This window comes from Stomoxys calcitrans, chromosome 3 (genome assembly GCF_963082655.1).
Source record: "Stomoxys calcitrans chromosome 3, idStoCalc2.1, whole genome shotgun sequence".
Classification (NCBI taxonomy): Eukaryota; Metazoa; Arthropoda; class Insecta; order Diptera; family Muscidae; genus Stomoxys; species Stomoxys calcitrans.
This window is the reverse complement of record NC_081554.1, coordinates 64,974,437-64,997,705: the sequence shown is the minus strand read 5'-3', so window position 1 is coordinate 64,997,705 and position 23,269 is coordinate 64,974,437. Positions and strand designations below refer to the sequence as shown.

Genomic DNA, 23,269 nt, shown 5'->3' with positions numbered 1-23,269 from the left:
CTGAGAAGTTTGCTTGAAATCGGTTCAGATTTGGATATAGCTCCCACATTGTACTTATAGGTTAAGTGTAGGGTATTATACAGTCGGCACCGCCCAACTTTTGCCCTTCCTTACTGTTTCTAAATAGTCTTAATTCTCCATTTCTTACCAAACACTTAATTTTGTAGAAAATATATATTTAGTGTTTTTATACCCACCACCGAAGGATGGGGGTATATTGATTTTGTCATTCTGTTTGTAACACATCGAAATATCCGTTTCCGACCTTATAAAGTATATATATTCTTGATCAGCGTAAAAATCTAAGACGATCTAGACATGTCCGTCCGTCTGTCTGTTGAAATCACGCTACAGTATTTAAAAATGGAGATGTCGAGCTGAAATTTTGCACAGATTCTTTTTTTCTCCATAATCAGGTTAAGTTCGAAGATGGGCTATATCGGACTATATCTTGATATAGCCCCCATATAAATCGATCCGCCGATTTAGGGTCTTAGGCCTATAAAAGCCACATTTATTATCCGAATTTGCTGAAATTTGGGACAGTGAGTTGTGTTATGCCCTTCAAAATATATATATAGCTGCCATATAGACCAATCCTCCGATTTAGGGTCTAAGGCCCATAAAAGCCACATTTATTATCCGATTTTGCTGAAATTTAGGACAGTGAGTTGTTTTACGTTCTTCGACATCCTTCTTCGATTTGGCCCAGGTCGGTTCAGATTTGGATATAACTGACATATAATCCTATCTCTCGATTTAAGGTTTTGGGTCCATTTATTACTCGATGTCGCCGAAATTTGGAACACTGAGTTGTTTCAGGCCCATTGACATCCATCTTCAATTTTGCCCAGATCGGCCCAGATTTGAATATAGCTGCCATATAGACCGAAATCTCGATTTAAAGTTTTGGGCCCATAAAAGAGCCCATTTTTGTCCGATTTCGCCGAAATTTGGGACAGTGCTTTGTGTTAGGCTCTTCATGTAGACCGATATCTCAATTTAAAAGGCCGATTTCAATGAAATTTGATGCAGTGACTTTTGTTAGGCTTTTCGACATCCGTGTCGTATATGGTTCAGATCGGTTTATTTTTAGATATAGCTTCTGTACTTATTAGTATTTGGTCCAAATCGGAACATATTTTGATATAACATAAGGTATGAAATTTTCACCGAATTATGATGAAAGATGGTTTATATATATATATAACCGAGGTGGTGGGTATCCAAAGTTCGGCCCGGCCGAACTTAACGCCTTTTTAATTGTTTATATAATAATTTGATTCTTGTAGAAAACTTTGTCGACTTTTATTATCTCAGCAATCTTTTCAAATCTCACTATTTTATAATTCTTTCCTTTTTGTTTTTCAGGTAAGCTTGGAATACTTATACAATATATTTTTGTTGCTGTTATTGGGTAAGAGCTCTAATATAAAACTAAACCCTGTGCAAAAGCAAAATTATTTCTCTATACATTTTAAAACTTTTGTCCTTTTTTGAAAGAGACTGCAATTTGACGAAAATCCCTTCAATACCATTTTCCACTTCGCCAAGATGATTAGTATTCGTCATCAATGTTAGAGGTAGTTTACCAATACCCAAATGAGTTGGATCAACATTTCAATTTCTTGCAAAGCCGCTAGTTTTATGAGTACGTTATCCCAACTTGAGACGGCTATAGCATTACTGCACAAATGACTTAATGATCCTTTTGCTCGCAATCCATCTCTTGCTTGTGTCATTAAAATTTGGCATAATTACCCTCAACTACCTGCCACTGGTGATCATGAATGGTTGGCAAAATCTTTGTTGCCATAATTAAGTGATAAATAAGTACCTACTCTGCCATATGGTAGTTGGTCCATTGATAGAAAAAAACGCCCCATTGCCTGTTTAGTGTCGTACTTCAACGGTTGCTGGCTTATCTAGAGATTCTGTCAAGTCCAGCCAGCCAGCCAGCCATAGATGATTATCGAATGGCTGGTCTCACCATCGATCGGCACCGTGTTGCTTTTAAATTTCCTTAGAATTGCTGCGATTGGATGAAACCGCAAAGGCAATTTTACATTTTTACATGCCAATAAACCCCCCTCCCCAAACAAAAAGCCATTGTTTTCTTTGTTACCTGATATCCGCCAAACGAATGGTTGGTGTCGCATTTTCTATAAAAAAAAAACAAAAACAGTTTTTGGCGAATAGAAACGAAATCTCCCCTTCACCAGCTTAATACACAGGCGCACAGTGGAATGAGATTAAACAATTAAAAGCGTGCTAAGTTCGGCCGGGCCGAATCTTATATACCCTCCACCATGGATCGCATTTTTCGAGTTCTTTTCCCGGCATCTCTTCTTTGGCAAAAAAGGATATAAGAAAAGATTTGCTCTGCTATTAGAGCGATATCAAGATATGGTCCGGTTTGGACCATAATTAAATTATATGTTGGAGACCTGTGTAAAATCTCAGCCAATTCGAATAAGAATTGCGCCCTTTGGGGGCTCAAGAAGTAAAATAGAGGGATTGATTTATATGGGAGCTGTATCGGCCTATAGACCGATTCCGATCATAATAAGCACGTATGTTGATGGTCATGAGAGGATCCGTCGTTCAAAATTTCAGCCAAATCGGATAATAATTGCGACCTCTAGAGGCTCAAGAAGTCAAGATCCCAGATCGGTTTATATGTCAGCTATATCAGGTTATGAACCGATTTGAACCTTATTTGATATAGTTGTTGAAAGTAAGAATAAAATAAGTCATGCAAAATTTCAGCCAAATCGGATAGGAATTGCGCCCTCTAGAAGCTCAAGAAGTCAAGTCCCTAGATCTGTATATATGACAGCTATATCAGATTATGAACCGATTTGAACCATACTTGGCACAGTTGTTGGATATCATAACAAAGTACTTCGTGCAAAAATTCATTCAAATCGGATAAGAATTGCGCGCTCTAGTGGCTCAAGAAGTCAAGTCCCAAAATCAGTTTATGTGACATCTATATCAGGTCATGGACCGATTTGAACCATACTTGGCACAGTTTTTGGATATCATAACAAAATACTTCGTGCAAAAATTCATTCAAATCGGATAAGAATTGCGCCCTCTAGAGGCTCAAGAAGTCAAGACCCAAGATCGGTTTATATGACAGCTTTATCAGGTTATGGACCGATTTGAACCAAACTTGGCACAGTTGTTGGATATTATAACGAAACACGTCGTGCAAAATTTCATTCCAATCGGAAAAGAATTGCGCACTCTAGAGGCTCAAGAAGTCAAGACCCAAGATCGGTTTATATGGGCAGCTATATCAGGTTATGGACCGATTTGAACCAAACTTGGCACAATTGTTGGATATTATAACGAAACACGTCGTTCAAAATTTCATTCCAATCGGAAAAGAATTGCACACTCTAGAGGCTCAAGAAGTCAAGACCCAAGATCGGTTTACATGGCAGCTATATCAAAACGTGGACCGATATGGCTCATTTACAATGCCAATCGACCTACACTAATAAGAAGTATATGTGCAAAATTTCAAGCGGCTAGCCTTAATCCTTCAGAAGTTAGCGTGCTTTCGACAGACAGACGGACGGACGCACAGATGGACGGACATGGCTAGATCGACATAAAATGTCGCGACGATCAAGAATATATATACTTTATGGGGTCCCAGACGAATATTTCGAGTAGTTACAAACAGAATGACGAAATTAGTATACCCCCGTCCTATGGTGGAGGGTATAAAAATAAACAAAATTGTTCGGCTTAAATTTATACTTGAAATAAGTGTCGAAATTTGTTATGCAGAAACTTTTTGCAAAATCGAAAATTATGTTTTTATAGAAAACTAACTGGACAGGGCCCGCTCCCATCAAAGTTGGGATGTTAGATCTACTTTATTCTCTTGGTTTTTGTGGTGGATTGGAGTAGTCAAACTCTTTGCCCCAAAAGTGGATATCGGGTCCATATTCTTCTCGAAAAAACCACATTTGAGCTACATATTGCTATAGTCGGTACACATGTGTGGTTTAGGGGGAGTTTATGAGATGAGCCCTCCTAGAAACAATTAGCCATAAAACCGATATCATATTTGAGCCCCTTTTTGCCATAATCCACAAATAAGTCCAGTTTGGGGGTATGTAGGGTGTGGTGGCCATCCGCACACTTAGCCCTACTCTAATAAACCATACCATACCATACATTAAAGCCCCATATTGGCATTGGTTTAAGGGGAGTTTATAGGATGAGGCCCGAATTCGTTTTCTAATCTCAAATACCTGTCGCTTGAGCCACATATTGGCATGGTCGAAAAATTTTTAACCTTTGGGGGGTGTTTTGGGGAAGGGGTGATGCCCTAAATGCATGGTCCTGCATTTGGATATTAAATTCGTATTCAACTCACAAATACCTTTATGAGAGCCCCATATTGCGACGGTCAGTAAAAAATTGCTGTTTGTGGGGTATTTTGGGAAAGGGGTAGACCCCCCAGAATATTGGTTTCGAAAGTGGGTATAAAATTCATGCTCTACTTCTTAATACCTTGCATGTGAGCCCAACACTGACTTGGTCAGTACATATGTCCGATTTAGGTGTGTTTTGGGAAGTGGGATGGTCCCCCAAACACTTAGCCCTGAAAATAAATCAGTATCGTGCTCTACTCTCAAATATCATTTATTTGAACCCTATATTGCCATTGGCCTCAAAATTGGATATTAAATTCGTTTTCTAAGCTCAAATACCTTTCATTTAAACCCCTTATTGCAAAAGTCAACAAATATGTCCGGTTTGGGGTATGGGCCATAAAAACTATAAATATCGAGCTCCACTTTGTTTAAAACCCAAAGTTTCATAAAAATCGGTCCCGATTTAGATATAGCTTCCATATATATATTTCATCCGATATGGCCTTTTAAGGCTTTAGAAACCACAATTTTGGTCCGATCTCTGCAAAATTTCATCCAAATCGATTTAGATAAAACTCCCATATACATCTTTTATGCGTTTGGCTTTTAAGGCTGTAGAAGCCACAATTTTCGTACCATCGTAAGAAAGTCGTTTAAGGTTATATTCGATATATCAATAGGTATAAGTGCTATCTATTAAAGGTATTACGTAAACTGCTTATTTGAAGGGGGTTTTGGGGCTGGAGCAGCCCCCAAGGTACTTGGACCCAACATTTGACATCAAATTTGTTTTCTACTCTCGAATACCTTTCATTTGAGTCCCATATTGCCCCGATCGGTTGACTTTGTTTTGGGTGTTACTTTTGGGGTAATGGGGAGGGTCCGCCCGCTTTAGATATCAAAAAATTATAAAGTCTATTGCTCTTCCCAGACCATATTCGTAATCTGCTACCGAATACCTTTCATTTGAGTTCCACTTGGTCTCGATCGGTTTGCTTTTGATTTTGGGCGGTACTTTTGATTTTGGGCAGTACTTTTGAGTCACTTTTAAGGTCGGGACGGGCCTCTAGATACATGGACCCAATTTTTAATATTCAATTCGTATTCTACTGCCGAATACCTTTCATTTGAGTCCCATATTGTTCCGATCGGTCCACTTTTATTTTTGGGTAAGGGGGAGGGTACGCCCCCTTCGGATATCATCCGTTTTTGAGTCAAAGAAACAAACACAAATTAATTTTTATATATAAAAATTTTGTTTAAATTTTATTATTGTAGAAATTTATGTATACATTTTTTTGTTTGGAAATTTTCGCAAAATTTTTCCTTATGAAAATTTTGTCAGCAACTTTTTTATGAAAATTTAGTAAAAATTTTGGCTTTTTTGAAAAAAAAAATAAAATTTTAAAGAAATTTTTTAAAAATTTTATTTGTATAAAAGAATTTTTGGATTTAGTTTTGTCAAAGTCTTCTAAATATTTTATATTTATAGAAAATTTTGTTCAAAATATAATTTTTATAAAAAATTTAAAAAAAAAATAATAATATAAAATTTTATTTTTATAGAAAAAAAATTTTTTTAATGAAAATTTTCTCAAATTTTTTTTATAGAATTTATTGTCAAAATTTTATTTTTATGAAAGTTTTTGGCTATAGACATTTAATTTTTGCTTAAAAAAATACAATTCTTCGAATTCTGTCCCACTGTTCCCTTTGTGCTTTAGCCCAATCCCAGTCCATGCGCATTTGACAACATTTTAAGCCGAAACGGCAGCAAACGACGGCAACAACAATGGCAAATTATTTAAACAAGTGATTTAAAATGTGGTTAAAGAGCGTTAAATTGCATAAAAACAGGTAGTTAACTGCTCTGCCATGGAATGGTGTTCTTTGTTGTTGGTTTCTCTATTTTTTTCCCCCCAACCTGGTGTTACTCATGTTGGGTCGCACAAAGCGACAGAAGTAACAGCGTTGCGACAGCCTTACAATGTTATGCTCTAGCCGCACTCTGCCGTTACAACTCACCGACGTTCTGCCAGCCAGGCGACAATCCAAACCATTAACAACATGATCGGGCCAAAAAAAGAACCCTCCATTATTTCGATGACATGATCACCTTAACGGCCAGTTTAGTTAGACAAACAACCGCTTAGCTAGCTAGGCTTGCCGCGCTCAACACACAAATTTCGGCAATAGGCTACACGCCAATCTAGCAGCCGGCCTACCGACCGACTGACTTGTTAATATAACCCCAAAATTTCATGTTTTCGTCTTGTTTTGACAAAAAAAAGACGGTAATTAGTTGGCTGGAAAAATGAAACACATTTCACAAAACAAACAATGCCAACAATACATGGGGTCCCAGGCCAGTCAGCCAGCCTTTGCGTCTTTGGTTGCAGACAATTAAAAAATTTAAATACAAAATGTGAATATCATTAATTTTAAGTGAGCGTGCGAGCAAGTGAGCGAACCGGCAACAAGTGACCACTGTTTTCATTTGGTATGCACTAAAAATTTGAATGGTCGTTTGGTGACGTTTTTCTAGACCACGCGCCAAAATCCCACAATTATGGCTTAGACTGACCAACAATTAAATGTCAACGACGAGGTCAATTTAGCATGCTTGCATTTTATGCTCGTTTACAAGAATTAGAACGTGGCTCTCAACACCCAGTGTTGTCTGTCGTAATGCCGGATGTTTGAAATATTCGAACAAGCCTTTGTTTGGTATGCATAAACTGGAAAAGTGGTAGCAAATGAATTTTCCAAGAGGTGTTGGCATTCAAGGAATTTCAACGGATGTGACACACAAAATTAAGATTCTAGCAAGTAAGAGCGTGCTAGGTTCGGCCGGGCCGAATCTTATATACCCTCCACCATTGATCGCATTTGTCGAGTATCCTTTTATCCTTTTTAGGCAAACAAAGAACATATTGAATAAGAACTGTTATGCTATCGGAGCTATATCAAGTTATAGTCCGATGCGGACCATAAATGAGTGCTGAACATTGTGCAAGTCATTGTGTAATATTTCAGTTCATTCGGATAAGAATTGCGACTTGTAGGGGCTCAAGAAGCAAAATCGGGACATAGGTTTATATGGGAGCTGTATCAAGCTATTGATCGATTCAGACTATATTAGACATGTATGTTGAAGGTCATGAGAGAAGACGTTGTACAAAATTTCTGCCAAATCGGATGACAATTGCGCCCTCTAGAGGTTCAAGAAGTCAAGATCCCAGCTCGGTTTATATGGCAGCTATATCAGGTTCTGTACCGATTTACACCATACTTAACACAGTTATTGGAAGTCATAACATAACACCGCGTGCAAAATTTCAGCCAAATCGGATGAGAATTGCTCGCTCTATTGGCTCAAGAAGTCATAATCCAAGATCGGTTTATATGGCAGCTATATCAGGTTATAGACCGATTTGAATCCTACTAAGCACAGTTGTTGAAAGTGATACCAAAACACCACATGCAAAATTTTAGCCAAATCGGATGAGAATTGCGCCTTCTAGAGGCTCAAGAAGTCAAGACCCAAGATCGGTTTATATGGCAGCTATGTCAAAACATGAACCGATTAAAACCACACTTAGCGTAGTTGTTAGTAGTGCTACCAAAACACCACGTGCTAAATTTCAGTTAAATCGGACGTGGATTGCGCCCTCTAGAGGCTCACGAAGTCAAGACCCAAGATCGGTTTATATGGCAGCTGTATCAAAACATGGACCGATTAAACCCACACTTAGCATAGTTGTTGCAAGTGCTACCAAAACACTACGTGCAAGATTTCAGTTAAATCGGATGAGAATTGCGCCATCTAGAGGCTCAAGAAATCAAGACCCAAGATCGGTTTATATGGCAGCTATATCAAAACATGGACCGATTTGGCCCACTTACAATCCCAATCGATCTACACTAATGAAAAGTATTTGTGCAAATTTTCAAGCGGCTAGCTTTACTCCTTCGAAAGTTAGCATGCTTTCGACAGACAGACGGACGGACGGACGTACAGACGGACGGACATGGCTAGATCGACTTAAAATGACATGACGATAAAGAACATATATACTTTATGGGGTCTTAGACGCATATTTCGAGGTGTTACAAACAGAATGACGAAATTAGTATACCCCCATCCTATGGTGAAGGGTATAATTAACATACCACAAGCAAAAAGTGGATGCAACATACCAATTAAAGTAATTTATCTGTGATCTGAAAGCCTGGCCTTCCTTTTAGTGGGGTCTGACATCCAATAAGTCATTTAACTCAGCAAATTAACAATTGCAGAACTTGTGCTAGCACTACAATGGTTAACGCATTCCATGATAGCTGAGATGTGCGCCTATGCTTCGGCAGTCGATAGAGAGGCCCTTAACTTCGAGTCATTTGTATAGCAATACCTTTGCCAGTCTCATATCGCCATCTGTATTATCCTACTCATACTTTCAATCTACTTTCATTGTTCTAAATCTTTTAGCTACAATATCTACCTCATATGTATTTAAAAATCAACCCCAGGTCCTAGTCGTTGTGATTCTCATAACACCGCTAATGTTAAGACAACACGTCAGTTGGGCCAGTTGAAGTACCCGCACGCAATAATTTCTCTCTATCTAAGCCTAACTACAATCACTTTTGCTTTCAGTTGCCATCTTGATCCTATGGTTTTTCTGTATATTGACCAAAATCTGTGAGCTTCCCCCAAATTTGTTACTATTCTCCTGGATATTGAGGTCATTCTGTTAAGGAAGCGTCTGCCCTCGTCTGATCTGTGCTGCGAAGTTTATCGACATCGACCTACAGAGCAAGCTTGATCAACTCCGAACCAGATACCGATTCGCGAGCTACCGGGCGCGACCGTAGGTTGAGGATAGTGGAATGCTCCATCCGGAGAGTCTCGGTGAGAGGTCGGGCGGAAGGGCTCTTGCACAAATACTAAGGGCCAACGATGCTCGATATGGCAAGGCGAGTTATTGGTGCCTTTAAATAACCAGTAGCCCGGATCTCTGCCTGCAGGACCGTATTATATTCCGGCAGTCTAAAACAGATATCAGTCATTATGTTATCAATATAGAACCCAGGTCCACTCTGTCCTCCAGCTTTAATCCATCCGTGTTACATGATCTCCTAGATGGCAATACTAGGGTTCCGTCAGTCCAAGACTATGCCGTGGGCATCAGTGCCTCGCACTCGACCTGACCTCGACCGGTATCCGAACGGAATCCTCTTCCCTTCCTTCCAGGTTTTTTATTGTCGCCACGTAATCGTAGCGCGATGGTATGAGCTGCTTCCTTCCTCCACCCATTTTCCCATTTTCTTAATTCTCATAGCAGCAGTGACTGCCTCACACTTAATCTTTATGTCAATGGGTCGGATATCTAGAATAGTCTCCAGTGCCCTCGTGGGCGTGGACCTCATCGCTCCGCCTATGCCAAGACAACATGTTCTGTGAACCTGTTGTATGGTTCTTATGTTGCAATTTTTCTCCATAGTAGTCCACCAAACGACTGAGGCGTAAATAAGTATTGGTCTAATCACGCTCCTGTAGAGCCAGGAGACTATCCTCGGATTCAGGCCCAACATCTCTGAGCCTTCTCAGTTCACTTCTGAATGTGACACTTATAATTAAGTTTGCTATCCACGATCACTTCTAAGTATTTGACCTTGTCAGATCTGGAAATCGTTTTCTGGAGGAAACGTGGTGCGTCAAATTGATCCACCTTCGTCTTCTTAGTGAACAGGCATATTTCAGCCTTCTCTGGGTTAATATTGAGACTCCTGTGTTTAGGCCAGTCGTATGCCTTCTGCATAACTGGTTCGGATCCTTATCCCTTAGAAGCATTATAACATCGTCTGCATAGCAGATTGGTTCAAGTCCCTCCTCAGTCAGCATCCGTAATAGGTTATTTATGGTGGTCATCCAAAGGAGTGGTATTAAAATGCCCCTCTGTCGCGTGCCCTGTGCTACTTTCTCCCTTATATTTATGTCATGGGACCCGCAATTAATCCAACCGTTCCCTAGCATATGGTTTGTCCAGTTTCAAAGGATCGGCCACCCGGTACTGGTCCGCACATTTTAACGCCCTCTCGATGTCAATGCAAATCGCCAATGTGTATGTATTGGCATCGAAGGATTCGCCTATTTTATGCACAACATCGTGCAGGGAAGTCTCCACCAACCTTCCCTTCAAGTTCGGTGCTGGCATGCTGTTTGTATCTGAGCAGATCGCTGGATGTCCTACTCTCTTCTCATAAATTCCTCCTCCTCCCTCATCACTCATAAATTCCGTTATAATAAGCCTTCGATCAACCTCATTATTTCAAGATTCCGGTGTCTCCTTGAGCCGCGTCGTATTCCGTGGAAAATGTGTTTTAATCAAAAGCCTCAACATGTCCTCCGTTGTCTCTGCTCTCACTCCTATGTCGTCTACTAACGTTTCAGTTTGGACATGGCTATTTGAGAGAAACTTTTTCATCTTGGCGGCGTCATTAACACTATCGACGTGTTCGAAGAAAAGCCTGAAAGCACGTGAAAAACACCCATCTCCACGCAAGCACGGAAGTACCTACGCCGGAGCATATGGCACCCCCGTCGGAACCATCCTGTTCCTTCACCAAATTTCAGGAGCCCTACCTGAGGTACGTTCGCAAGTCCACCTAGATCACAAAAGAAACGGTTCCCCAGAAAGAAGAGCCTACGTCCCTGCAGACCAGGACATGAACACAGCAAGTGCTCAACATTCTCTACTTCATCCTCATCAAGGCAAATCCTACAGAAGCCATTGTGCGGTATTCCCCTCCGCGCCGCCATGCGGCCTATGGCACAGTGCCCGGTTATGACCCCTGTTAAGGTACTCATCGACCTCTTAACGAACGCCAGCAACTCCCTCGTCCTCCTCCGGTCAATGACAGGCCAGAGCGCCTTGGCATCAACCGAGTCCCACCTCGCCACCGTTCCCGCCCAGGTCATCCCATCTAATGTGTTCACTAGCTTGACAAATGGCGCGTATGCAAGAATAAGGCCGGTGACTGGTCCGCTCAGCGCAGACGAACGCCTCCTGGCGTACTCGCTCGCCCTCATGCCCAGGGACACATGTCAGCATCATATCGTGGGCCCGGAGACTATCAAGGGCCCATCTCGACCTCACCATCCTCGGCCCTAAGGCCTTGAGAGCCGCCATACAGTCCACATAAAGTTTCGAAGGCGGTAAATCCCTTAACGAAGTTTCCCTTGCGGCCGCTGCAATGGCACAGACCTCTGCCTGAAAGACCGTGCACTCGTCCCGCAGTCTCAGAGACATACCGATATTGAGTGCGTCAGAGTAGACCTCCAATCCAGTCCCCGATTCCATCTTGGAGCCATCGGTGTAGATCGAAGTCTTATCCTCCCCAAGTACAACATTCGCCCTCCTTTCATCCCTCCCAAAAAAACGAATGCCCTCACTCCAGCCGGCACTGGTGACAGGTAGTCGGAGACCCTCCTCAGTTTACTCTCCGCATCCATAACACCCAGAATCGAACTTTGGCCGCAATCATTCTACAATACTTCAACATTCCGAACTCCCTCAGCCTAACCTTGGCAGCACTGTTCCTAATATAGGACTCAATGGGCTGCATGTCAATCATCGCCTCCAGGCCTGCCTGCGGACAGTTTCCTACTCCTTCGATAGCCGCAGGGTTGCTCCGACTATGGACGGGAGTCTAAACTCCGGTATCATATATCTAGCATGAAGAACACAAGCTCCGTCTTCCCTGGGTTTGTCCGCAACCCATTTCTGATAGCCTCCAGGCCTGTTTGCGGTGCGGATCTCAGTGTCCCTTCAGGACAGTTTCGAATCGAGGACTATGCCTATGCCTCGCCTCCTTCGATAGCCGCAGGGTTGCTCCGACCATGGACGGGAGTCTAAACTCCGGTATCTTATATCTGCGCACGAAGAGCACCAGCTCCGTCTTCCCTGGGTTTGTCCTCAACCCATCGCGACATTGCGACATCTTCCTCAGTGACCCTTCCATGATCTCGCTGATCGTCGACAGAAACCTGCCTCGGACCAACAGCACGACCTCGTGCTGTCCCCACCGAGTTCCATCAGGATTTCATTTATCGCGAGGTTCCATAGAATCGGCGAGAACACCCCTCCTTGGGGCGTTCCTCTGGTCACCCGCCTTCTGACTACACTGTCTTCCAAGTTCGCATTAATAATCCTGCATAAAAAACAGAGATTATGGGGTTAATCCACGTGCGGTCCAGTGAGGGGACTATCGATCCTGTCTCCATATTATTGAAAGCCCCTCAATATCCAAGAAGGCCGTCAAAGTGTACTCCTTCTTGCAGAGAGACGTCTCGCGCTCCTGACCTGCCTTTGAGGTATGCGTGTTGTGCCTCACGGAAGTTTTCCGATGTCAGTCCCCCTCTAACCTTGAGGTCAATGAGTTTTTGCAGTGTTTTCAGCAAAAACGATCACAGACTAATAGGCCTATAATTCTTTGTCGTACTGTGGTTTATTCTTCCCGCCTTGGGGATAAAGACCACCTTGACCTCCCTCCATGCCCTCGGTATGTTGGACCATGCTAGGCTCACTCGGAAATTCCGCTCAAGCCAGGGCTGGGTGACTCCGAGGGACTGCTGCAGCAATGCCGGGATAATTCTGTCAGGTTCGGCTGACTTAAATGGCCGGAAAGTGCGGACAACCACTGTCATATGCAGATATCGCGTTATCTTGATCGCTGACCTCTTCCTGCCCACCTGGGAAATGAGCCTCCATCAAAAGTTCCACCGTCCCCTGCCCACCCTCGGTGTAAGTCCTGTCCTCGCTCCTCAGGGAGCTAGGTGTGATAGGATTCTTCGAGAGCACTTTACGCAACCTAGATCCAGACTGTGTAACTTTTAATTCAATTGTCAGCAAAGTCATTGTCAATTTTGTCACGAATCCAAATCATAAAAATGAACATCGGACCACAAACGCCTTTGTAAATTGCAAAATACAAATCAGATCTCGGTCAAAATTGCCCCGAAACCTGTAGAGATAATATTGTAGACCTCGAGTGGTAGGGAATGTTGATCTCTTTTTGTTGGTTCTATCCCACTGTGTGACGTTGTACATGTGGAGTCATCAGATTAAGCGTCGCAGATAAATAGGATAATCGAACACATATCGTGGACCCTGTTCATTTCTAATAAGGTTATCATACAGGGGAAAAAGTTTTCACCCATAATCCTAAGCTCCATCCTCCGCAAAACGGGGCTGTAGAAACAAATAAGCAGTCTACCTCCTCCTTACCATCACAAACGATGCAGAAGTCCGCTACTCTGCGACCAGTGCGATGTTAGAAATGACCATTTGTGTAGCTTGAATTCAAGCTTCCTGAGCCAGGAGATAAAATAGCTTAAGTCCTCTTCACTGAAAACTTGGTCCTTGAGTTCCCTGAACCCCATGGCATTGCCTCACGCCTAATTTGCTCTTTCCCACAAGTTTTCACCAAACATGACCCGATACATTACCTTACCTATGAAGTACCCATAAATGCATTGCAAAATGCAATTTTGAACTGAACATTAAGGAACAGGGGCAAACTCCCTACATATCAATTAGTGTTGTCCGATTCAAGTTTAAGTTCAATGATAAGGGGCGAGTCCGAACGACGTGCCGCATTGCAACACCTCTGTGGGAAAAAGTTTTTACCTGACATTACTATGCCTCCCAAATGTCGCGAGCTTTAGTAGGGGATAATCACCGCTGAACTTTTTTTCTGATGTTCTCACCAGGATTCGAATCCAAGTGGACATGCTAACATCTGCGCTACGGTGGCCTCCAATCCTATGCATTAATCCACACTTAATTCGGGCAATCATCATATAAAGCACCAGCTCTGACAAAATTTTCGCACAGAAATGGCATCGCTATTTCCGTTGCAGATATTTGTCCATTCGTATCCAAGCCCATCGGAACAGGGGCAAATTTCTCACATATCAATGAGTGCAGTCCGATTCAAATTTAAGCTTTTTATATCCGAGTCCGAACGGCGTGCTGCAGTGCGACACCTCTTTGGAGAGAAGTTTTACATGGCATAGTACCTCACAAATATTGCCAGCATTAGGAGGGGAAAACCACCGCTGAAAATTTTTTCTGATGGTCTCGCCAGTATTCGAACCCAGCCGTTCAGCATCATAGGCGGACGTGCTAACCTCTGCGCTACGGTGGTCTTCGGTGGTGCCCCTATTCCTTAATGGAATGTTCATGGGCAAAATTTGCAATTTTCATCCAAGCCCATCAACAACCATATTTCCAACCACCTCGTTATAGTCAGCATAGTCTAACATCCATAATCTCCATAAGCTTCGACCCTATTTTTCCTGAACGCAAATCTTTAACCCCGTCTTTTTGATAACATAGTTCATAGATGCATAGATGCCTGGAAGTTGTACTTAAAGCTACTTCCATATCCGGGTAAACTAATCGCCTTCCCAGAATCTAGTCTGAGGTGTCGCCTATAGTCCGTCACTGAGCTATGTAATAAAGTGTGTGTCTCATTGAAAATATCACCTGTAGTGATACAAGTATCATATTATTGGGCAATGTCGTTCTCGGCCTAAGCTCCCAACCCCTGGCTATCAAGATGCGACAGAAGAATATCCCAGCTATTCCACTTTTGGCTTTCTCCTGGCCATTCCTTTTCCAATTTGATTTTTGGTAAAACATTTCTCCTAGGTTTTTAACCGCCTGAGACAAGATTGGTCACTTGAAAACGCCAACCTTAAACATTTTGTGACTTTATTCGCCTCATGTTTTGCTGCTGTGTGAGTTAATGACACACCCCACACCCACCCAATTGTATCATTGCTCCCACTCTACATTTGGTCTGCCCATACTCTGCGATTCGTTGTGTGAGAGCAGTGCAAATACCGAGTGGAGAGTTTTACGCTCACGTCGGCTTATTCGAATTGCAGAGTTGTTGCTGGCCGATGATGGGAACCAGCAGAAGAAGGGTGAGTTTAGTAACGACAGCCGGCAAGAAAAGGTTCTCATAGAGTATAGTCGGAAGGCGAAATTGCCTCAGTTGTGATCATCGGCCAGCAACCACTCTGCAATTCGAATAAGCCGGTGTGAGCATGAAATTCTCCACTCGGTGTTTGCACTGCTCTCACACAACGAATCGCAGAGCATGGGCAGACCAAATATAGAGTGGGGGCAATGATGCAATTAGGTGGCTGTGCGGTGTGCTATTAACTTGTGTGCCTATCAATGCTGTAGATGATCCAGAAATTTCAGATGCAAAACTTCATTTTGTGGTTTCTTATCATGTCCGCCAAAATTTTAGTAGGCTGTAACAGGGGCCACCATTCTACTGCAATCTGATTCTAAAGTCGATTGAAAGAAGCCCCATAACAAATTCACTTTCTTCATACTCCCTCTTTTAGTGTCACAAATGTTCTGTTTTACTACACTCACTTGCTCTACACAATGCCTTCTAGCCAAAAATTACCTTTAAGACTGATTTGTAAAACAAAAATACGCCTATCAACACTTTTGCAGTAACTTCCTTTCTTCACCACCTCCTCACACTGTAGTCTCCAGTTACATATTTTGCATTTTAGCAAATCTGCAGTTCTGAACTTCATTCTGTTTTTCGTTGTTTGCATTTTGCATTTTCCAAAACCAATCCATAACTCAGACATGCATTCACACCTTAAGCGTGCGTGCCAATAGCTCGCTCTGTCAGTCAGTCCATGGCTTTTCACAAAACGGAAACTGCTAAAAAATCACGTCCTTGCCTAATTACTTGGTACATGTGAGTGAATACGGCCGATTTTTGCATTTATTTGTTGTTCGGTTGTTGTAGACGACTTTTTAACGTGTTGCTGTTAATAATACATTGCTAACACAATATAAATTGATGCTACAAACTGCCAACAACAACAACTACAACAGATAACAGCAGCAGCAAAACAAAACAAAACAAAAAAAAGCAAAGTCAACTCTGAAATCAGCAACAAATAAACTTGAATTGCAAGAACACTCGCAAGCGAAGATGATGGAGACAACAGGGCAAAGACAATGATGATGATGGTGATGATGTTGATGTTGACGATGACGACAGCCATTGCAAATGATTTGCAAAGGACGCCAAATGAATGCAAGAAGACAACCCAGACCTACAATGAACGAATGGACAGATGAACCAACGGATGGACGAACGGACGGACGGTAAAAAACTCATTCATATTTCATATGCAAAGCCAAGCTTTCCTCAGAAGTCCACAATGGACAATTGGCAACACCTCGCCGCGCTGTCACTGATGAATGCGATGTACAGAGTTGCCAGAAAGCTAATGATGGGCACATTTTCTGGGCTTGGATGCTGGGGTAATGAACTTTGTGTTTCAAAACAATCGACCACGTATAGTTCACGATCCATGTTGTCATCGAGTTTTTGGTGATCGTATATGATAACCTCATTAAACAGGGCGGAGTGCTCGTTGGAATCGAATACGATTGGTCCATCGTTGACATATTCTGCTCTTAATAGATGTGGTCTTGGCGTGTATTTCTTTGGTATTCTGAGAATACTTTTTTCGCCTTACATCTCACTAGATATTCTAGAATGTGCCTGCAAAAATGGAGGCCACCGTAGCGCAGAGGTTAGCATGTCCGCCTATGACGCTGAATGCCTGGGTTCGAATCCTGGCGAGCCCATCGGAAAAAATGTTCAGCGTTGGTGTTCCCCTTCTAATGCTGGCAACATTTGTCAGATACTATGCCATGTAAAACTTCTTTCCAAAGAGGTATAGCACAGCAGCACGCCGTTTGGAGGCCCCTTATCATTGAGCTTAAACTTGAATCGAACTGCACTCATTGATATGTGAGAAGTTTCCCCCTGTTCTTTAGTGTTCATGGGCAAAATTTGCATTTGCCTGCCAAAATGGCATGCATATAGTTTTGAGTGCGGTATATGCATTAAAGGCTATAGCGACCCGTTTTACATTCCTAGGCGGATTAGAGAAATATAGAGGTTGATTATTAAAGCATACTTTTTTGCCCTCCACCATAGGATGAGAGCATAGATTACTTACTTACTTTAATTGGCTATGACAGAACTTGTTCAGCTAGCCGAACGTAGAATAGCGTTCCAAGCGCCTCGATCTTCTGCGCTCATTCTAGAATCTCTCACACCAAGTTTCGAGGTGTCTCCATCGGGCTTTTGGAGACCTAAAGATCAAATGGCGGGAGACTCCTCGAAACTTGGTGTCAGAGATTTTAGAATAAGCGCAGAACAACGAGGCGCTTGGAACGCTATTCTACGTTCGGCTAGTTGAACAAATGTTCTGCCATAGCCAATTAAAGTAAGTCTCCCACCACTTGATCTTTCCATCGTTCTTTTGGTCTCCCCAGTTTGCGTGTACCACCGCGTTTGCCTTCAAAAGACTTCTTTGCTGGAGCTTCTTCATCCATTCTGACAACAGTACCTAGCCGACGCAGCCATTGTATTTTGATGCGTGTTACTATTCTATCGTCGTCATACAGCTCGTGGTTCATACGTCGCCTATATTCTCCATTAACGCAAACTAATCCATACATTTTGCGAAGAATCCTTTTCTCAAATACTCCAAGCACGGCCTCATCTGCTTTCGCAAGTACCCATGCTTCAGAACCATATAACAACACGGGTAGTATCAGTGTCATGTATGGTGTAATCTTTGTCTGTGTTATAGGTTAGGTTTAAGGGGCAGTCTGCCATCAGACTCACTTAGGCGTTTTCGTCCATTTTGATACCACAGGAACTGAAAAAGGAAGATGCCTTTTAGACGGAAAACGGAGCTGGGGTCGTAGTTTTCTTTACCTCCTCATCGACATCTATACTGGAACATTCTTCTGACTGAGTGCAACGGATAACTCATTTCGAGCATAACAAATACATTCAACTCCTGAAGAACTTATTAAGTTCTCTGGTTTACAATCGAATTCTATCCCTTAATTGCATCTTGAATAGAATTCCACAACTTTTATTACTTCCAAGTCCCTCGCAAACATCCATATGGCAACGCTTTTTTTATACTTCAAAGTAATGACAAAAAAGAGTAAATCTACCCAGCGAAAAATGTAGCGAAACGTTAACCAACACTAGGGTGTTTACCCTGGTGACGTTGTATGTTGTTGTTGTGCTTATAAAACAGCATCCGCTGTGTGCACACTTCGCGCAAATGAGAATTATTGCAGTCATTCGTTTGGTCGGACTGTCCATAGGACAGACAGCAATGGCAACAACAATTCAGCCGAAGAGACATTGAAATCAAATGTGTCTCTCAAAGCAATCAGATTTAATAATGAGATATGTCAGTCAAGCTCCACTCACATGTGTTAGTGAGTGAGTGAGCGAGCCAACGAGTGAGTAGGTGCGAGCCAGTATATCTTTTGTGCACAGCCATACAAACATACTTGCAGCTACCCAACACAGCACACTCGTACGAAAGATGGAATCAAAAAACTATAAACAAGAATTCCCTTTAACACCGTATTGTTGTAGTACCATGAAGGGAAGCGTACGAGACATTGTCTTCAATGATGATGATGATGACGATGAGTTGTTGTAGAAAAGGGGTCTACGAGAGACGGTAGGTGTATGTTGTATCTTATATGTATGTTGTTGTTGTTTTATGGTTTCCATTGTATTCTCGGCAAAATAAAATCGAAGAACAAGAAATAAAAGAGGGAAAACCAAAAGGCCATAAACCTTTTTGGGAGAGCAATTGACTGTAAAATAAAGAACAAAATTTCGAAACAAAAACACCAGAGTTCGAGGAGAACAAAAAAACAGAGTCAAAAGAACAATGAGAGTAGGGGGGAGAGTGAACAAAAATAAGAAGAAAATTTAGACATTATGGCCGAAAGGTTTATACACTAAGCTAACATTGGGGAAACTAAGTGAAGCTATATCCTAGAAAGGCCTCAACCAACTTGACCATATCCTAGGATGACTTCACAAGCATTAAACAAGTAAAAGCGTGCTAAGTTCGGCTGGGCCGAATCTTATATACCCTCCACCATGGATCGCATTTGTCGAGTTCTTTTCCTGGCATCTCTTCTTAGGCAAAAAAGGATATAAGAAAAGAGTTGCTCTGCTATTAAAACGATATCAAGATATGGTTCGGTTCGGACCACAATTAAATTATATGTTGCAGACCTGTGTAAAATTTCAGCTAATTCGTATAAGAATTGCGCCCATTGGGGCTTACGAAGTAAAATAGAGAGAACGATTTATATGGAATCTGTATCGGGCTATAGACCGATTCAGACCATAATAAAAACGTTTGTTGATGGTCATGAGAGTATCCATCGTACAAAATTTCAGGCATATCGGATAATAATTGCGACCTCTAGGGGTCAAGAAGTCAAGATCCCAGATCGGTTTATATGACAGCTATATCAGGTTATGAACCGATTTGAACCTTATTTGACACAGTTGTTGAAAGTAAAAATAAAATACGTCATGCAAAATTTCAGCCAAATCGGATAGGAATTGCGCCCTCTAGAAGCTCAAGAAGTCAAATCCCCAGATCTGTTTATATGACAGCTATATCAGGTTATGAACCGATTTGAACCATACTTGGCACAGTTGTTGGATATCATAACGAAATACTTCGTGCAAAAATTCATTCAAATCGGATAAGAATTGTGCCCTCTAGAGGGTCAAGAAGTCAAGACCCAAGATCGGTTTATATGGTAGCTATATCAGGTTATGGACCGATTTGAACCATACTTGGCACAGTTGTTGGGTATCATAACAAAACACGTCGTGCGAATTCCATTCCAATCGGATAAGAATTGCGCCCTCTAGAGGGTCAAGAAGTCAAGACCCAAGATCGGTTTATATGCTAGCTATATCATGTTATGGACCGATTTGAACCATACTTGGCGCTGTTGTTGGATATCATAGGAAAACACGTCATGCAAAATTTCATTCCAATCGGATAAGAATTGCGCACTCTACAGGCTCAAGAAGTCAAGACCCAAGATCGGTTTATATGGCAGCTATATCAGGTTATGGACCGATTTGAACCATACTTGGCACACTTGTTGAATATCATAACAAAACACGTCGTGCAAAATTTCATTTTAATCGGATAAGAATTGCGCACGCTAGGGGCTCAAGAAGTCAAGACCCAAGATCGGTTTATATGGCAGCTATATCAGGTTATGAACCGATTTCAACCATACTTGGCACAGTTGTTGGATATCATAGCAATACACGTCATGCAAAATTTCATTCCAATCGGATAAGAATTGCGCACTCTACAGGCTCAAGAAGTCAAGACCCAAGATCGGTTTATATGGCAGCTATATCAAAACATGGACCGATATGGCCCATTTACAATACCAACCGACCTACACTAATAAGAAGTATTTGTGCAAAATTTCAAGCGGCTAGCTTTACTCCTTCGGAAGTTAGCGTGCTTTCGACAGACAGACGGACGGACGGACGGACGGACAGACGGACGGACATGGCTAGATCGACATAAAATGTCGCGACGATCAAGAATATATATACTTTATGGGGTCTCAGACGAATATTTCGAGTAGTTACAAACAGAATGACGAAATTAGTATACCCCCCATCTTATGGTGGAGGGTATAAAAACCCACAAAGTCCTTCAAAGTACCAGTTATTAATAAGAAATCATGATTAATTTTTTATTTACTTGGCTTAAAGAGGAAAATCCGCTAGGTATAAATTGTGTTTTAAAGGTATGTTTTAAGCTTTTTGTATATAAATATGTCTTAAATTTTTTTTTATAAAATCACAATCCTATTATAGCCTAATTGGTTGACCTTAATGTGGAGAGGGAGTTATGTAGGGTACTCATTGTATCCGACTGATTGTTTTTCATCTTATACTATCTTCAAGTCCCAAAATTCCTCTCTGAGAGTGAACCAATTGTGAGTATGCGCAATGTTCAGCTCCCTTGTTTACTCTCTATCACTTACTAAACCTGTTTTGCCGTTACGATAATCACTGGCTTTCCTCATAACAAAGAGTATAAACAATCTGTTCTCCATGCTTGTCAAGGGTTACCAACTTTTCATTTTTGTTTTGCTTCAGAGTATATATAAAAGGTCGGAATTTCAGACAGTCTCACAACGGTAACACTGTCTGTGTGTGTCTGCAGGAAGTCCAGGCAAGAATAGAAGTATGCACCCTTTATCCAGTACCCACCCTCTCCCCCAATTTCAAGCCAATGACACAAAACCTGCTTAACTGTTTTCACCTTTTCCTCATCATCATCACAAATGCTGTAGTTGTCCGCCTCCCGTTGTGTCCAGCACAACATCAAAGATCTGACGTTGAGCAATCAGCATTTCTATCAGTAGACTAAGGTCATGCTTTCTGAGCCTCAGGATGGATGATGTTGTGACGTCCACATGCAACCAACAACATCAGCCCAGACCCCATTTGTTGCGGATATTGTAGAAATCGGCAATCGTAACAAGGAGCTTGTACATCGGCGGGTTCACAGGTTGAGTATCATGATCAGCGCTCATAATTGATCCGTTTCTGGCTAACTCATCCGCCAGCTCATTCCTTGATGCCTCCTGATGGCTAAGGACCCAATAAAGCCTAATAGCTTTACCCGAGGTTCGCAGATGCTTTTTGTACTTCCTAACTAGGCTCGACCTGAGATGTTCTAACTTCAAAAATATGAGATCTATCTGACTGTCCACGTGTATCTTTATAGTCCGATCCCACAGTCGCACCTGCATCGAAATCGTCTCCTGGGTCATTAGGACCGTCTGAAAGACACCTGTCCGGAAGCCTACTTGACTCCATAGCTTTTAGGAACGCAAAAAAATTGCTGCCCCATCTGAGATACCTCCAATCTGGACCCATCCGCGTATACAGAATGCCCAATGAGTAGTAGGATACTTCCAGGCTGAAAGGTTCTTCCAACCGTTGTATTATAGCGCTAGCCACTTACGCTATTAACTCGAACTCGTCTTGAAAGGCTTCGTATTCTCCATGCTTGTCGACGACTGTTCTTTGGCTCTTAAAGCCAATTCATCTGCCCTCTCGTTCTCCCATTCAACGCTGTCCTGGCACCCGGATAATGCAGATTATTCCAAACTTATAAAAGGCGTTAATCTCCTTCTTACACTCCAAGATCATTCATGAACTTACCTTCCTGGTTGCTATTACCCTAAGGTCCAACTTATTGCCCGCAAAGATGTTCCTACTCTTCATCTAAGCGCTGACCTTGTACCATCTCACGCATTCAATAATAGCCCAGATTACAGCCCGCAGGAACATTTTATATAGTCAGACAGTCGGAAGCAGAACTCGTTCTGTGGTTTCTCAATGATGTCGCTAGACATGTTCTATCTTCTAACATAGCCATATGTGCAGCATGAGCTACTGGGTGGCAATACCAGAGTTCCGTCAAACGAAGAACGCGTCGTTGACACTAATGTCTCGCTCCCAAACTTCTACCAACTAAGTCAAATTATCTATCGTTGCCTCAAGTATCCAGCGATGATCCGACCTGCACCTACCCTGTATCCACTCCTTTATCGCCTCAAGTCTCATAGCCGCAGTGGTTGCCTCATACTTAATCTGTCACAATTAACAGTCCCGCGAAACGGCCAATTGACAAAATCTCTCCTAAGACTGAGAGTGCGAAAATGTCGCAGAGAAGCCAACGGCCATATAGCAACCCTGCAGTCAGTGGCCAAGCAACAGGCGAAGGAGATGTAGCAGGAGAAAGATAGAGAGGAGTCTTCTCTATTTCGATTAATTATTGGAAGACGGGTGTTTGAGCAAATCGAGGTGTTCAGAACTCAAAATTAAATCCGAAAATTCTACTAAAGAAC

The 23,269-nt window shown here is 42.0% G+C and overlaps 1 protein-coding gene across 1 annotated transcript in view; it reads left to right on the top strand.

Annotated features, from left to right (window-relative positions):
- The window catches only part of LOC106089634 (bone morphogenetic protein receptor type-1B), a 735,175-nt gene that overhangs the window by 538,322 nt on the left and 173,584 nt on the right, over positions 1-23,269 (top strand). The gene's annotated exons all lie outside the window — the stretch shown is intronic.